The following is an 18,497-nucleotide window of genomic DNA, read 5'->3' as shown; positions in this document are numbered from 1 at the left end:
AGGGAGTTGTGAGGGATTTCACCTGCATGTGATGACAGGCTCTGGCGGATTGAGTGGAAGAGACCAATACTATTTTTCTTTCTTCTTTCTTTTTTGTTGTTGAGCATTTTTGGGGAAACCAAAGCTTTTGGAGCTTTTAAGCTTTTGGGTTTTCCCCGACATTTTGCAATTCGGCAAAATTCCCCCAATGCCATTTTTACACCCAGAAATCGAGACATGTCAGGAATTCACCCAAAGTATGGCAAGCCTAGTAAATCCTGATGTCAGTGTTTGAAATTAGCTAGGTACACTTTTTACCTGACTATTGGCCACATGTGACCAAGTGAAGATGCCTGGGTCACAGGATGGTGCCTGACATCACCATCTGGAGGTGCGTGCCTGGGGATCATTGAATCTCGACTGTTTTCACTAATGCCACATCCTGTAGAATTCTATCTGTTCTATTCTATCTGCCCAATCTGAATGAATTTCAGGAACCAAAATGTTTTTTCTGTGCAGCCTGAGCAGGAGCAGTGAAAAGCTTTACAGTTAATTGTTGGAGCTTGTCTTCACTTACCCCACCCTAATGCCCTGCTCCCAGTTGTGAATAATATTCTTACGTTATGAATGGTGCGTGTCATCATTAAGAAAAGAGGCAGGCCAATATACCGTATTTTTCGCTCTATAAGATGCACCCGACCATAAGATGCACCTAGTTTTTAGAGGAGGAAAACAAGAAACAAGAAAGCAACGCAAAGCCTCTTGAGCGAAGAGGCAGGAGCGCCCCAGAGGCTTTGCATGGCTATCCCTGAAGCCAGAAGAGCAAGAGGGATCGGTGCGCAGTGATCCCTCTGCTCTTCTGGCTTCATAAGATGCACACACATTTCCCCTTACTTTTTAGGAGGGAAAAAGTGCATCTTATAGAGTGAAAAATACGGTAAGTGTGGACTGTCCCTGGATCAAGGGACTTTTCTTCTTTAAGTTTTCAAAGTTAGGGTTGCCATAGGTCCTCCTTTTCCAGGACAGGTCCTCTTTTCCAGGGGTGAAATTTCTGTCCAGGTGGATTTTTTGAATTTGCCAAAACGTCTGGGGGTACGGGAGCGGGCTGCTTTTTATGTTTCATACGCAGTACTAGACAGCCAAGTGCAAAACATATACATACTGTGTGTGAGTTTTGCATGATGCAGGAAAGGGGTAAAAATCCAGGGGTGTGTTGCCCCCCAAACCACTGATGCCAAAGTTGGCATTTTGAATGGACATCAGAAGCAGACTCAGCCCTGTATGTATAATACATTGGCTCACCCTATCTCTCCCCCTCCCCCTTCCATTCCTAAGCTCCCTGCCCTCCTAGCGCTGGGCCAGCTGCTGTGGAGGATGAGTAGATATTCATGTCAGCAGCTGGTATCCTTTTTTAAAAAAAGAAATCCTGGGGAACCAGAGACGACTGCCTGAGCAATCCCACTCGATGGCAACCTTGTCAGCCGGCAGCCCTGCAGGGACAGCTTCTCTGTTCGCGTAGCAGTGAGCGCCGTTGTCGGTAGACAGCTTGTTGCTTTCTCTGGGTACCTGCTGCACGGCTCTCTTGCCTCAAAGGGAACTCTGGGCACGGATGCAATTGGCCAGGCAGGTTTCCGAAATCGCACCACAGGTTGCTTCCCTTCTGCCTCCCGCCTGGCAGCAAACTCTGTCTGTCCCCCTCCTCTCTTAAAGCACAATCCAGGCTACCGCAGTGATTTTTATAAGGCTGGTATTGCCTTTGTAATAAAAGGCACATGCCCACTGTAGTGCTCTTGCATAAGATGCTCTCTTAAGGACCAAATCAGATGACTTGTCCATGCTAGCTCAGTATCTTCTATACTAGTGAGGAATCTGTGCCCCTGCCCAGACGTTCATGAACTACAGTTCCCATCACTCCCTACCAGTGTCGGTGAGAGTTCATCCTCATCATCAAACCTTTTATTGGCATCACATACAAACATCCAAAACAAATCAATACAGAATTACCACTTCCCCAGTGGCACAAAACATTTGCTAAAAGAAAGGAGGCAGAGCAGTCTTATCGTTGGTGAGAGTTGGAGACCAGCAAAATTAGGAGGGCCGCAGGTTCCTCACCACTGGGGATGTAATAAGGCACCATTCTCTGTTCTGTCTTACATCTCTTTCAGAAATATTCTCTACCATTCCCCCCCATGTGACTTTGCCTTAAAAATCACATTATTTTCTGCATTGTTTTTGACGTTTCCCTTCCAGTTGGGCGCATTTAAGCTAATTAATCACATACTGTAATTAATTACACAAGTTTTCAGCCACAGCAGTGAGATGAATAACGTGGGTTTTAGTGGAAACCGAACTGTAGTGGAACAGAAGCAGTGCAGATTGAAATGAGCACTGGATGGGGGGAATTCGCTGTTTCCTCAATAGAAGGCTCTGTCCTGCCTACATGCCAAACACTTCCTTATTAGAGGTGTAATAGAGCCTCAAAGAGCTGAGTACAGGCCAGGGATGGGGTAGAAATTTGTTCTGTTTGCATTTTAATGTGTACCTACCCAATTTCTCACTTGCCACACAAATGTGCAAACTGAAACGCAGCCACTTTTTTCTGAATTTTGTGATGCACTCCTCCAAGCCCAATCCCCCCAAATGCATATATAAAAAGCACGTATTAGAGAAGGATGTGCTCACAAATGCTTGTTGCATTAATGCAAAATGCTGTAAGAAGATGTCTTTTACATGGAAGAAATTACTTGCAAATTGCTTGTGTTTCATTAGGTGGAAGACATGTGGCTTTTTATGCAGACTCTTTAATCGCCAAGCGATGTGAAAATAAGGAGAACTGAACTGAAGGTTGGGGGCGGGGGGAAATGAGAAACCAAAATGGGCAGAATTGTCTGTCCCCAGGACAGGCCCAGCTTCGGCATCCTTGAGCAGCTGTTGGGGATTGATTTGGAAGAACAGTTGCTAAATGGGGCCGGCCCTACCCTTAGGTGAGATGTGGGGGACCTTTGGCCCTTCAGATATTGCTGAACTACAATGCCCAGCATCCCTAGCTATTGGCCATGATAGCTGGGGCTGAAGGGAGTTCAATAGCATCTGAAGGTTCCCTACACCTGCAGTCACCATTGTGGTGGTGGATGCTGTCCTATTGCCAGTGTTGAAGTAAGATTCAATTGCCAATACAGTCAGCTTCCATACATGGAACGGGGACACCATCTGGTCCATCATTCCCCTGTAGCTCATTGGTGGAGCATTTGCTTTGCCTGCAGAAGGTCCCAGGTTCAATCCCTGGCATCTCCAATTAGGACTGGGGTGGGGAATGTCCCCGTTCTGAAAACCTTAGAAAGCTGCTGCCGGTCTGTGTAGACAGTACTGAGCTAGATGGACCAATGTTCTGACTTTGTGTGAGTCAGCTTTTTATTTTCATCTCAGGCATTAAAATGCTTTGGGCCACTTCCTGCTTGGTAACGTGCAAACAGAAAATAAATGAAACAAAACAAAACAAAACTGGTGACTGTCTTGGCCTTCAGTGAAACCTCATGGTACTTTGCTACATGGTGTAAAAAAACACAGAAGGCTTTTTGGAATGCAGGGAAGAATGAGTCTTAATGGGGTTGTTGGTGGCAACAGGAGAAAGCAAACAGGGATGTATGAGACAAGCAAAAGGGCATTCTTTTAAGATTTTCATTCTCATTCCGCTCCTGGGCCTTCGGGTGGTTAAGAATGTGTGAAGCTGACCACTACTCCCCCTGCCCCAATTGCCTTGCAGATATTAAACCCTGCATTTCTGAATGTTCTATATACAGTGGTAAGGTAAAGGTAAAGGGACCCCTGACCATTAGGTCCAGTCATGGCCGACTCTGGGGTTGCGGCGCTCATCTCCCTTTATTGGCCGAGGGAGCCGGTGTACAGCTTCCGGGTCATGTGGCCAGCATGACTAAGCCACTTCTGGCGAACCAGAGCAGCGCACGGAAACGCCGTTTACCTTCCCGCTGGAGCGGTACCTATTTATCTACTTGCATTTAACGTGCTTTTTGAACTGCAGGAGCAGGGACCGAGCAACGGGAGCTCACCCCGTTGCGGGGTCATGTGGCCAGCATGACTAACCAGAGCAGCGCATGAAAATGCCATTTACCTTCCTGCCGGAGCGGTACCTATTTATCTACTTGCACTTTGAGGTGCTTTTGAACTGCTAGGTTGGTAGGAGCTGGGACCGAGCAACGGGAGCTCACCCCGTCGCAGGGATTCGAATCACCGACCTTCTGATCGGCAAGTCCTAGGCTCTGTGGTTTAACCCACAGCACCACCCGCATCCCATATACAGTGGTACCTCTGTCTAAGAATAGTCCTGTTAACAAACAATTCAGGGAACAAACTCTGCAAAACCGGAAGTAGGTGTTCCGGCTAGCAAACTTTGCCCCGGAAGACGAACGGAATCTGAACGGGCGAAGGGCACTGGCGGTGGGAGCCCTCATTAGCGAAAGCACACCTCAGTTTAAGAACGCTGTTAAAGAACAGACCTCCGGAACGAATTAAGTTCGTAAATGGAGATACCACTGTACTATTATCATCCCCACATGCAGGATTGTGGTGTGTGCGTGTTTAACAATTCCTCACCATTTCCCAGAGCTAGCTGTTTTTCCAGACAAATTCAAACACAACGAGTCTTTCTGGATGAGGCCCATGGCTACCTCTAGTCCAGTATCCTGTTTTCACAGTGCCCAAGTAGATGCGCCTCCGCTCCTTCGACTCCTGCAACTGGCATTCAGATGCATACTGGGCATACTGCCTCCGAGGCAGAAACTAGCTGTCGTGGCTGGAAGCCACTGGTAGTTTTGTTCTCCATAAATCTTTTCTGTCCGGATTTTCACTGTTTGAAATATGGCGACCCTGGCTTACTCCTTAGCCTTTTCATCTCCTGAAGGTATCCTGCAAGGCAGCGCAGGTTTTAGGATCCTGCAAGGATCTGTTGTGGAGGGTTTGGGAGCACCTCCAAAGAAATATGGAAGGTGGTTTAGGAGACTCGCTATTTTCCATTCAAATTCTTGCAGTGTTCTTTACCTCCTCTAAGACAGCTGTAACTCGTCTCTGACAGCGGCTCTTTCCCCCAGCTAAGCAGACTATATTACAGCAAAAGTCAGAGGTTTCGACCAATAGACACCAGTATAGTGGGGTGTAATGGTTGGATAAGAACCTAGGAGACCAGCATTCAAATCCCCACTCAGCCATGAAGCTGACCTTGGGATTTAGTCTAAAACTCCCGCACAGTGTTGTTGTGAGGGATAAGATGGGGTCATGGAGATCCATGGAAGAAAGGTGGGCTATAATAATCTTGGAGGAATGGCTCAGAGGAATCTGGTGGAATTCTCTTTCATCACACTGGTCTCCTAGCAGCTGTCTGTTTACCTAGTTTGGAGACCAGGTGTTCTCTTATCTTGAAAGTGCTCTTAAGAAGACCAGATCCAGCAGCTGAGGCTGGAGAGGCAGCCATCACTCTTGGTTCTGCCATTTGGTATCTGGTGTGGGCTCGATAAGAAGCTTAGCCCACTGTTTGTCCTGTGTGATCAGAGAAGGTAGGTCTTTGGGTCAGCTGTACAATCCGTTACATGTTCCTTACAGTTGGGTGTATTGCAAAAGCGTCCAGTCCAATCACCGCCACCCCTTGGAGGGAGAAGCTAGGGATGATGGGAGTTGTAGTCCAAAAACAGCTGGAGGACCAAGTTTGGCCACCACTGTGCTACACAGTAGGTAGTATTTTATGACGAATGTTATTCTGAACGCTGGGAATGGGCTGATCTGTCAGTTTTGGTTTCTCTCAGATACTCATATTTTTTCCACTCTTACATTCAGTTCTCCACATTTCCACATAATTCGTGATTAGTTTTCAGAAGGCCTTTTAAAAAAAAATAATCAGCATTTTAGTGTGAATTTCACCTAATGCACACATTTACCTGCAGTTTTGCCTAGTTTTATTTTTTGCAAAGCAGTTCCCCACGTTACAATATTTTTTTGGCTCATTGTTTCCACAAATTACGTATTTTGATATACACTTAGCACAGTGGTGCATTGGGTTACATACGCTTCAGGTTACATACGCTTCAGGTTACAGACCCCGCTAACCCAGAAATAGCGCTTCAGGTTAAGAACTTTGCTTCAGGATGAGAACAAGAATCGTGCTCCGGCGGCGCAGCGGCAGCAGGAGGCCTCATTAGCTAAAGTGGTGCTTCAGGTTAAGAACAGTTTCAGGTTAAGAACGGACCTCCGGAACGAATTAAGTACTTAACCCGAGGTACTACTGTACATGCATTTTTGCACACATTACTTGGCTGGAAAACTGCATTGCCACGTTCAGAGAAGTGCGAATTTGGAAGATGCCTGTGTTTCGGTTTGCATAGTGTTTTGGAAAGCATGAATTAGGTATGTTTGCCTTTAAATGCAAACTGAATTTAATCTCTCTCCCCCCCCCCCCCCCGCATTCCTAGTGCCCCTTGGGACTGGTGGGTCAGAAGGCAGGGAGCCCAAGCAGTAGGTGGAGACAGCGCTAATGGCAGGCAGAGCCAGTGAATTTTCTCTCCTCACCTCCTCCCTGCTAAGTTATACGTGGGTAAGATGGAAACTTAGGAGGAGGACGCTGACAGGCAGTGGCAGCACCTGGACTGCTTGCAAGTACAAAGGCAGGCAGGTGTTGGGGGTTGAGGGCAGAATGAGGTTGGTGGAGCAGTGCCCCATTTTCTGCAATGGACCTGCCTCCACGACCTGGAATATATCCCTTCTGTTGTCTTCAGAGCTTTAATTCAAGCATGTATCAGCGCTGCCCCTTTAATTAATGGTTCTTTTGCAGACAGCTGGTATGATTCCCTTTTTAATCCCCTCTGCCTCATTTGCATATGGCTTAGTCAATGACCTAGCCTCCTCCATCTGAGAAATGCAGGGATTCCCACTCGCCTTTATGGGCACATGCAATGCACTCTAGGTAAGATGATCTCCTTTTATTGACTTTATTGATTTATTTGTTCAGCGGAGGGAGCAGGATGTAGGCGTTGGTGTTACACAGAACTCATTATCAGGGGTGGTTCTGTAGAAAAGCCTGTATGCTCCCTTTCGCAAAACCTCAACGGCTTATTTAGAAGATCACCTTTAAATATTTGCATGTCCTCTTCTGTGAGGCAAACGGTTGTGAAAAAGATAGCTGCTGCTAGATGATAGGCCGTGATTGTTGCCATAGGATGTACGGTAGAATCCTATTCCCAACCATATTCTTAAAACCTGTAATTCTGGAAAACTCTTATTCTGCATTTTATTTATTTATTTATTTATTTCACTTACATATCACCATAGGGACGCGGGTGGCGCTGTGGGTTAAACCACAGAGCCTAGGACTTGCCGATTAGAAGGTAGGCGGTTCGAATCCCCTCGACAGGGTGAGCTCCCGTTGCTCGGTCCCTGCTCCTGCCCACCTAGCAGTTCGAAAGCATGTCAAAGTGCAAGTAGATAAATAGGTACCGCTCCGGCAGGAAGGTAAAGAGCATTTTCGTGCGCTGCTCTGGCTAGTCATGCTGGTCACATGACCCGGAAGCTGTACGCCGGCTCCCTCTGCCAATAAAGCGAGATGAGCGCTGCAACCCCAGAGTCGTCTGCGACTGGACCTAACGGTCAGGAGTCCCTTTACCTTTACCTTTACATACCACCAGCTTCATGGCAGAGTGGGGATTCGAACCCTGCTCTCCCAGGTCCTACTTGGTAGGGCACACCATTTGCATTTTCTTCCAAGCCACAGACTTGCAATATTGCGGAATCTTGTTGTTTTATTTTTTGGGAGTGTGTGTGTCAATGCATGATGGAAGAACGGGAGCACGAAGGGGCTGTAGCTCAGTGGAAGAGCTTCCACCTTGCATGCAGAAGGTCCCAGGTTCAATGCCCTTTATCTCCAGGTGAGACTAAGAAAGAACCCCCATCTGAAATCCCCAGGAGCTGCTGCCAGTCCGTGTAGGCAGTACTGAGATTTATGGACCCAAAGGTCTGACTCATGGGTCAGTACAAGGTTCCTAGAGGCAAAACATCTTTCTTTTCACTTAGCTGTAGGGATAGGGTTGCCATATTTTAAAAAGGGGAAATCCAGACACAAAAGTTTTTTGTTTTTTAGGAAACTGGACAAAAAAACAAAACTTTCAGCATGGGTTGCCATACATCCAGGTTTTCCCGGACAGTTTTAGCGATATCGGGAATTCCGCCCAGATGCTTTTTCCGACGGACGAATCCTGGATATGTCTGGGGAAACCCAGGTGTATGGCAGCCCTGCTGTAGGGCAGCTGTGACGAACCTTTGGCCTGCCAGATGTTGCTGAACTATAACTCCCATCAGCCCCTGCAAGCATGGGCAGTGGGCAAGCATGAAGGGAGTTGTTGGTTAGCAACACTGGGGAAACCATAGCTTTCTTGTGCCGTTGCTACAAGAAGCCAAAACATCATTCAGTCCTCATAACCAGGAGGACTAGGCACTTGACTTTAAAGCAAGAAAGTTGATAGTTGGCAGGAATTCGAAATAGATTTCATCCATTTATTCTTAACCCGCAATTGATTTTGTGTATGTGCGTTAATTCCTTTTTGGTGCATCGGGATAATCTGGGCTTGCTTTCCTGTGTATTTCTAAAACATATATACAATGTAAGGTCAGAGATGAAGTCATTTAGTATCTGTGTGTGTGTGTGTGACATTAATGCACCAAGAAAAGGCACAAATGTCTCTTCTTTGCCCCTTGAAGATTTTTCTTAAATGTTCCTCATATGACAAGCTGTTTTCTTTAGCCAAGCTGGTTTTAGATTAAGATATTTATCCAGTAAAAATGGAGAACAGAGATTACACTTGACGGGCTGGATATAGGGCTGCAGGCTCCAAGTCTGGGTTGGCTGCATCTTTCATGCACAAAATTAAGAAGGGGGAAAAATGTGTGTTGTGGGGTGGGGAGGGCGGGGGCGGTTCAGTAGTTGCTGACAACCAGAGGACGAAAATCCTCCCCAGTACTTCAAATTATTGGCCCATTCTAGCAGTGGGAGCTTTAAGAACATAAGATCAAGCCAATGCCTCATCTAGTCCACCGTCCTATTCTCACAAATCCCCAAATATTTCCCCCAATGGGAAGCCCGCAAGCATAATTTGAGCGTAATAGCACTTTCCTTGCCTGTAATTCCCAGCAACTGGTATTCATATTGCTTCCCAGTCCTCCACCTCCACCAGGTTGTTTAAATTTGTGCTCTATGGACCTCAGCTACAGCTGTGCAAAACGTGTCATTCTATGGTACTGAGGGTGGTCCTCTGAACCAGGGGTTACCTGGTCGTCAGTGCTCAGCTACCTTAGCAGCATCATTTCCATTACAGTGGTACCTTGGTTTGCATACGTCTTGGTTTGCATATGTTTTAGATTACAAACACGTCAAACCTGGAAGTGCGTGTCCCAGTTTGTAACCTTTTTTTTGGATTACAACCCATTTTTTTGGATTACGAACAAATTTTTTTGGGAGGCCCCATTGGCGAAAGCGCACCTTGGGTTACAACTTGTTTTGGTTTACAAACGGACCTCCGGAACAGATTATGGTTGTAAACCAAGGTACCACTGTATTTGGGCACCGAGGGCGCCATCTAGGCTTCAGTACCAGCCTGCCTGGACACTCTGTCAGCTGACTCTTGAGGGCCAATCCCAGGACACCAGCCCCTATAAAGCCCTGGCCTCAGAGGACGCTCTTCACCAGGGGTCAGCAAACTTTTTCAGCACGGGGCCGGTCCACTGTTCCTCAGACCTTGTGGGGGGCCGGACTATTTTTTTTTTGGAGGGGGGGAAATGAGCGAATTTCTATGCCCTGCAAATAATTCAGAGATGCATTTTAAATAAAAGGACACATTCTACTAATGTAAAAACACCAGGCAGGCCCCACAAATATTTTTTGCTCCATGAGGCGGCCCCTTTGCATCACAAGGACTGAGGCCTAGTCCCAGTTACCACAAGCAGACCAAGGATAGGGACAGAGCGTTAGTTTCCAACTCTGGGGAACCGGTTTTCCTGGCACGTATCGAACGCTGACAGTCTGCAAACATTAATATTTGAGGAGGTGGTGAATAACTGAGGGGCGATGAGAAACCAACACCGTTTGTGACGTCTTCTTGTGCAGAAATAGCTTTAATGTGCGGAAATAGGAAGCCCTTTTGTGTTTTTCTGGTCGGCGTTTAACGATCCCTCGCCCCAACACCTGGCAATGGGTTTGCTCATTTTATGGGTGCATTTATTGCGTGATGTTAAGCCCATTTTTGTCCCATTGTATGTCAGAGGGTTGTGCGGTATCTTGAGAAAAGACCCAGAAATCTAAAGCTCCTCATGTGAAGCATTGCCTTGTTTCATTGCTCAAAAGGAAGCTGCACAATCCATATCTGGAAATGTTCCTTGTTTAGATGCGTGTGCAATCATATTGTTACCGCCGTTAACTTATTTGCACAGTGCTTCCAGCACACATCAGGACAGGCCGTAGCTTCAGCAGTAGAACACATGCCGAATGTCCCAGGTCCCCAATCCTTGGAACCTCCACTTTTTAAAAAGGATATTCTCTGTTTCAGTGCCGCTGTGTCTGAAGAATGGGCCTTCACACTCCAGCTTGAGCGCAAAGCAGTCAACAAGCAGGAAGCGGGCATCGTTCCAAGTAGATTCCTAAGGGGTGCCAGCCAGCCAGTGCTAATTGAAGGTAATTGCCTCATCAATATTTATAATCCCTATTCTTTCCCCTCCCCCAAACGATGATCTGGTTATGCCAACAAATCAGCGTGGGCCTGAGGGGCCCCTAGTGTCATCGTCACTCGCTAATGTTTTCTTTAAAATTCCAAGGACTTGGTGCTTTACGTAGGAAATTAATGAAAAATCCACAGTGCCCCAATCTGCAGGCTTATGATTTACTTGTTGGGAGAGGAAAAGGGGATTTCTGGCTACCTCTCACTTGTGGTGTGATCTGCCACCAGGATTCTAGGACCACATCTGCACCACACATCTAAAGCAGGATCGTACCGCTTTAGACAGTCAGGGCTTCCACCAAAGAATCCTGGAAACTGTAATAGTAAATGATGATGATGATAATGATAATAATAAATTATTATTATTTATCTGTACCCTGCCCATCCGACTGGGTTTCCCCAGCAACTCTGGGCAACTTTATTATTGTTATTATTATTATTATTATTTGTAGTAGTAGTAGTTATTGCATTTATATACTGCTCTATACCTACAGGTCTCAGGGCAGTTCCAAGGATAAAATTAGAATATAAAACCACAAAATACATAATCAAAATAAAAACAACAGCAACCAGAGTGGTTAGGACAGGCATAGGCAAACTCGGCCCTCCAGGTGTTTTGGGACTACAACTCCCATCATCCCTAGCTAACAGGACCAGTGGTCAGGGATGATGGGAATTGCAGTCCCAAAGCATCTGAAGGGCCCAGTTTGCCTGTTCCTGGGTTAGGGGAACCCCTATAAGAAAGCACAATGGTTTTTTCCCCCTTGAAAAAACGTTTAGGGGTACTCCCATTTTGTCTCAAGAAAATTACCATTTTATAGTTCAAATCGGGGGAAATAAATACAGTAAATGGACAAAAGTACAAAGATTCACAAAATGTTTAGGGGTATACGTACCCCTGTGCCCCCCCCCCCCCGAGAGAAAAAAACACACTGAGAAAGCATCCTGACTTAACCTAGTCCTAGTCACGTTAAATGGCTGCATCTTTGCCTGGTGTTTTGGATACCCGTCTCTCAGTGATTTCTCCTTCCAGCAAGGATGAATTGGTCCACCAATAGAACAAGATTGCTGGTGGGGCAACCTGCCACATAGGTGCAGTTGGACAGGATGCTCCAGCATTTGCTGGGCTCTAGCAGCTGTTGCACAGGGTGAGAAAGCAGACGTTTGTACCTGTCAAGCAGCAACAGTTGGAGATCGTGGAGGTTTGCCATGGAGCAGCAATTACGATACAGCCTGGCTTCCTATAATATCTCAACATGGGTGCATTTGTCAACAAGAGAAGATCAATAGGAGGTTGTCAGATTTCCTACGCCTAGAGAAACGGGATCTTTAAATTCACTCTTCTTCTTTTGTTTGTTTTCTTTCTCTTTGACAATTTTTAAAGCTGTGTGCTCTCGGCCTTGATGATCAGTGTGGCGGTGGGGGAAGGGACGATGGGAAATTTGGAGCTTATTAGAAGATGGGGCTTGACTCTATAAAACCAGCTTAGTTTGACCAGTCGGCTCTGCTGGGGAACATGGATGGTCTGCTGAATGAGGAATGCTGAAAGGAGGAAAAAGGAACCTCTTAGAACTGCCTTCTTCTATAGATCCTTGCCTTTTCTCTTAAGAGCTGCATGCTACCCAAAAATGGGACTATAACTGCTGTAATAGCTTTATATGTTGGCTGTCTCTCCAGGAAATAAACCAAACCCAGATGCATGGGATAAACCCTTTTTCTTTTAAAAACACCCCCGCTATGAGCCATTTCTATTTGCAAGACAGTAGGAGGATTGTTTGTTCCATAGGCTTCTTTTGAAGACCTGATTCACTCTTGGCAATGCCAACTAAGCCCCAAACCTATCTATTGTCATGAAATATGAGCCAGGGTTCAATTGTAGCGTTAAAAGAGTTGCTGTGACTTGGAATGTGTGATGTAATAATGTGTGGAGTTCCTTTCCATTGTTCCTGCAAAACCAAAGCTGCCCTCCATGTATCTGACGTTTTTATTTGGGAGAGGGGTTTTCGGGAGAGAGAGAGAGAGAGAGAGAGAGAGGGAATCCAACATGGATGTGAGCCCCAGCACTTATCTTTACAAATTAGCTGCACATTTTCTGTCTGTCAAAAGAGGAGTGATGCTAGCTTCACGTTGTCAGGGATGGGCAACCTGAATTTCAGGGCCAGATGCGACCATCCAGTATTCTCTATCTTGCCCTTACGCCTCCTTCCCTAACCACACCCCTCACGGGCCTAGTATGATACATCTTTAAATGTACAGTGTAGATGGGGCCTTAGCCATGTCTACTCGTTTTGGTGGGTGAGTAGGTTTAATTGGATACCACCCTTTGGTTATTAAATCTTTGCCACCATGTGGAAGGTGCCATTTTGGATTCTTTGCCTCAGCCTCCACCCCATTTCTGGCTCCTCCCCCAGCACTTTCTTTCACCTTATTGCCTTATTAAGTGCAGAAGGACCCAGCTTTACTCGTGGCAATAGAAAATGAGTATTCATGTGCACTCTCGTATTATTATTACGCTGGTGTGGTTTTTTAATGTGGTTTTCCATATTGTGTGCTTACTGTTTAATTCTGCAGTTATTTTTGCAAGCAGGGCATTATTATTATTATTATTATTATTATTATTATTATTATTATTATTATTATTATTATGATAAGCCAATAATGTAAGACCTAAATGACTTGCCTTCTGCTTCCCAAGCAGTAGGCTGGTAGGTCTGAATTAAGCAGGTTGTGTCTCTCTGCATAATGAATAGCTTTAAATCTTTCCCCTTAGACCTTAATGGACAGAGCCCTGTCCTGCTTAAATAATTTACAGTGCCCATAAATGAGAGGGTTTTCTCCCCCCCCCCAACTCTTTTCAAACTGCACACATTCTGTTTCCATAGAAACACATGCAGTCTTTCTGCTTTTGCCTCGCCTTCGGCAAATCAATAGTGGTTTATTTCTCTTTTCCTACACACACACACCCCTCCTGCCTTTTAAGGCCTTCTGTGGAGGCCTTGGGAAGGAGAGAGAGATGTCAAAGGCACAGTTCCCTTTTACACTCTGTGGGATAACTTTGTGGTGTAGAGCCTGGGGGGTTCTGAGCAGCAATTGGCCCACCGGTGTGATTAAGAAGTGGCGGTTTTAATTGCACGTTATACTGCAACCCACCTCCCCTCCCCGTGAACTGCTGCTGGCTGAGGGCAACCCAAAGCTCTTGGATCCTCGAAGGACCACCGCCATGAGGAACAGGCCCGTTGATAGTCAGGCCCCCTCCAGTGTACAGGGGCGGCACTATATAAATAGCTAAACGCATTGCCTTTATGATTTGTGAGAAATTCCACAGTCAGAGCTACAGGGTCCTGTTTCCTTTTGTACAAGAGAGCTCTGATGATTTATTGTATCCTCGGGGAACATAGGAAGCTGCCTTATTCCTAGTCAGACCATTGCTCCATCTGGCTCCGTATTGTCATCAGAGCAGCCCTCCAGGGTTTCAGACAGGAGTCTTTCGCAGCTGGGGAATTGAACCGAGGACCTTTTGCATGCAGAGCTTGTGCTGTGCCACTTATTGGAAGGCTCTGCAAAACAGGCAGGAATATGGTTGTTTCTGCGTTGTTGGATTCTCAGAGAGCAACAGTGCCCCTCCCTCTTCCCCTGCGCTTCATGGCTTAGGCTGCTTCTGGCTCAGCTAAACTCCCAGCTCCGTGTCCAGATATGTGTTTGTAGATGCACCGCAGGTGAAAACGCCCTGATGGATGTCTCATTCCGAAGGCCAGGGGGAGAGATTCCAAGGCCATCAAGGTATGGGGAGATGCCTACCTGTTAGGTTTAGCAGGCAAAACTAGAGCAAAGGCTCATTTTGATGGGTAAGTAAGGTACCCATACTTAGAACAACATGAAAGCCAGTTCCTCACATTCCAACCCTTCCCATCTCGCTTCTTTGTTCCTCACCTCACCCATCCCTGGGCAGTTTTGAACCTATTTTGGAGGTTCTTGCATTAAAATCATCACACAGGATGGTGTTTTGTTTGTTTTTTAAAATCTCACAGTCATTGCCCTGTGAATAAGGTGCAGACATTTAGTCAATCAGGATGCTTTTAATTAATCAATTGGATGGATTGGCTAAATGTTTGCCTCCTTTAAATTGTATGTGTATTAGTGCCAGTGGGGTTTTTTCTGTTGCTACACTTCAGTATGGAGTTCTGGCACCTTTTTAAAAAAATCCTTATTATTATTTATTGAACTTGCCTGCCACTTTGTTTACTAAACTTAATTCAAAGCGACTTACAAACATACACTAAAACCAACATAAAGGTAAAACAGAGTAAAAGCTAAAATGCATTCACATTTATAAAGAGGCAGGAAATTCTGCTCACTGAAGGAGGAGGTCAAAGGCCTGGTGGAAAAGAAATGTTCTTGCCTGGCGTCCAGATACAGGTAATGATGGCGCCAAGTGTGTCTCGCTGGGGGAACATTCCATAAGCAGTGGGCCACTACTGAGCAGGCCCGTTCTTGTGTTGACACCCTCTATACTCCCTTGGAGGGGAAATGGGAGAGAAGGCCATCTGGTGACTAATGGGGGTCTGGGTTGGTTCATGCGGAAAGAGGCGGTCCTTGCGGTATTTTGGGTCTTGAGCTACTTAAGGCTTTATAGGTCAAAACTTGAACTGAGCCCAGAAAACTAAGTGGAAACAAGTGCGGTCAAGCCTGAATTGGTGTTATGTGCTCAGACCATCTTCTGTTGGTTAGCAGTTTGACTGCAGTTGCCAAACTGTCTTCAAAGGCAGACCTACATTTAATGCATTGCAGTGATCTAACCTAGAGGTTAGAAGGGTGTAGACAACAGAAGCAGGGTTGATGAACCCCTGATGCTCCAAATTGTTACTTTCCTTGCCACAGAATCGGCCAACTTTGGCAAGGGGTAGGCCCACCAACCTGTCAATCATCTGATGTCAAAATGATAGTAGATGATTGACACTCGTGAAGGTGGGGGCAAATGGCGCACATGCGTAGATGTTTGACTCTTCACCTGTTGGACAGGGAGTTCAGTCCTGCTTTGTTCAGATTTGGGTGTGTGAGGGAGTTCTGTGCATGGTACCCCCTCATGCACCCAAATTGAGGAGGATTCAGCTCCCCCCCCCCTCCATCAGCTAACTGGTTCGGTGTTGGTGTGTGATAATCCTGTCTTATGCCGGATTTGTGTTAGTGAAGCAGGCTTTGAGTTACCCGCACCCCAATTTCTGTGTTACAAAAGCACTGAGTATTGCCTTCACATTCTCGCCGTCCTCCCTTCTTGTAAATCTTATTTCATGTTTGAATTCCCTCAGCTATTTCAAGAATGTCATCCTACTGAGGTCAGATTACTTTCCCATGCAATGTATAGAGAGAGCAAGCCTGCGAGGCATGGCACTTTTCAATTAAGTCCCTCTACTTTTCTCAATTAATTTCTTAATTTAGAAGTATAGGAGGCTGGAATTCCAGTATGGAACAGCAACACATAAGTCACAAGATACAAAGGGGGAGGGGGGACCCCCCCCACACTTCAGATATTTTTAGAGAGGGTCAACGCCCCCCAACAGAGTTTTCTGAAAGCCAGATGTGGTTGTTCGGGTCATCTCCTTCGTAGCATTGAAGTATTGCTTTTTTAAAGACATAAATTTACATTGTGGCTTGGGAGTTGAGCAAATAAGGTGGCAAGACAGACGCTCAACTAGTGGGGAGGGGGGAAGACGCCCACATTCTCCAGGAACGGAGAGACACAGGTTCAAATCCCTGACTAGTCTTGGACCCTGGACCCCAAGGAGGAGACACTGTTTTCCCTGTGTGGCAGGTGACCCAGAGCAGCCGTAGGAACAGAGAGCCCCTTTCCTTCCCACAGTTGCTGCAGCAGAAGTGCTGCCTGGTGACTAATTGTAGGAGGCTAGTAAAACCATGTCATTTTCTAGACCCCCGATCCTCGTAGTATGCCCATTCTATCCATTGCTGTGGTTGGTATCAGTTTGTTCATTTGTTCTCTCAGCTTCTTTCCCCCATTTTGAGGAATACAGACAAACTCTACAATTTGCCATTGGTTCTGCATCTCCTGATGGAGCTTTTACTCTGCTGTGGAGTCTTGGAGGATCAATTCTTGTTGCAAAAATGTGTATGTGTGTGTGCCTGGTTGTCCCCAGAGGGCTTGCCCATTTCATTTCCTCCTGATTGCTTTGCGTCCCTGCCCCCGACAACTAGCTTAGTCTCTGCAGCTTAATATATGGCTGAACGGCATTAACAAGGGATCACTCAGGTGCTTTTATTTTATCAGAGTTAGAGGCCAGCGCTCTCCTCCTCCTTCCCCATGTTTTGATGCCACGGCAGCAATGCTCTGAACTGGCACCGGATAACCAGGAGCTGCCATTTTAATTTCCCACAATGCCCCAGAGTGATAGTCCTTCAGTTGCATTGTGGGTAATTTAAATGGTGGCTCTCAGACTCGAGACTGTTTTGAAATGGAGGCAGAGAGGCTAAGCAGGTGTTGGTTTGATATGCTGCCACCAGGACCTTGTAAGCAGGGTCTGGCCTTCATAGCAATGACACCCTCAGTGTAGTGAGCAAGAATTTGGGCCTCTGCTTGTGACATACGTATATGGTTTTGCCCTTCTCCGTTTTAACCTCACTGAAAGTGAGTGGCTGGCCCAAGGTCACTCAGAGAGCTTCGTGGGCAGGTCTTCTACCTCAGAATCATAGAATTGTAGAGTTGGAAGGAACTCCAAGGGCCATCTAGTCCAACCTCCTGCAACCTTTTGTGATTTTGTAGGTGAACGTAAAACTTCTTAGTAGCACTTCTAGGGATGGGGGATAAATTAGATCCGGTTTGCATTTAAAGGTGAACCTACCTAATTCACAGCCCCCAAAACAGTACCTGAACTGAAACATGGTCATTCCTTAAAATGGGCTCATGTTTAAATTTTGCAATTCAGTTCTCCAGCTAAGGAATGCGTATATTGGTGAAAATACATGATATTAGGCGAAACTGCTTTGCAAACATGTGCCTATTAGGAGAAATTCGCACTAAGATGCTGATGGATGAGACCTTTACTTTTTTTAACAAAACAAACAAAAATAAATTGGAAACTTATATGCAGATGTGGAGAACTGAAGACTGGAAAAATAAGAAACGGAGAGACGCTGAAATTGACAGTTCTAAGGAGAGGCTCAACACTGAGCTTGGTAGGCTTAGGAGGTTCGGTTTTGCAGCCTTCTGCTCACTGTGTGTGGGGGATTATGCTCCCAGCCCTGGTAAGGAGGACAGAGGGGAGTTTACACGACCGGCCTCTGCCACCTCTGCAAACCAAAGACAGGTGTTCGAGGTCTGAGCCGACGTGGTATTAAATGCTTTGGACTCCCACATACGAAGATCAGCTGTCAGGAATCCGCACAACTCACGCAGGCCTGCCCAGGTCCACTGCACGATGACGCAAAGGACAGGGAGCCAAATGTATGCCATGGATGTGTGACCCAGTTTTGCCTTTCAGAGGGAACGTCTTGTCAACTTTTTGCTGGTGTGAACTGCTTGTAGCGACGCCATTCCTCAGAATTCAGCTGCTGCTCCAGAGTCTCGAGGGGTTATGTCTGGGAGGGCATGTGTGGCGTGCATGCATCTTCTTTTTAGTGTAAGGTAAACGTAAAGGTACCCCTGCCCGTATGGGCCAGTCTTGCCAGACTCTAGGGTTGTGTGCTCATCTCACTCTATACGTGACTCTACTTCCGGGTCACGTGGCCAGCGTGACAAGCTGCATC

General features: G+C 46.3%; 1 protein-coding gene across 11 annotated transcripts in view; it reads left to right on the top strand.

The window, feature by feature from the left end:
• The window catches only part of CUEDC1 (CUE domain containing 1), a 58,179-nt gene that overhangs the window by 13,583 nt on the left and 26,099 nt on the right, over positions 1-18,497 (top strand). For 9 of the 11 annotated variants that reach the window (XR_013390809.1, XR_013390810.1, XM_077919282.1 and 6 more), the window contains exon 2: positions 10,575-10,699. The exons of the other annotated variants lie outside the window; for them this stretch is intronic. The gene's annotated coding sequence lies outside the window, so the exon portion shown is untranslated. The remainder of the gene's footprint in view (positions 1-10,574; positions 10,700-18,497) is intronic. 11 annotated transcript variants of the gene reach the window in all.

This window comes from Podarcis muralis, chromosome 15 (assembly GCF_964188315.1).
Source record: "Podarcis muralis chromosome 15, rPodMur119.hap1.1, whole genome shotgun sequence".
Classification (NCBI taxonomy): Eukaryota; Metazoa; Chordata; class Lepidosauria; order Squamata; family Lacertidae; genus Podarcis; species Podarcis muralis.
Note: the sequence above shows the minus strand (reverse complement) of the source record. Positions and strands in the feature narration are given on the sequence as shown.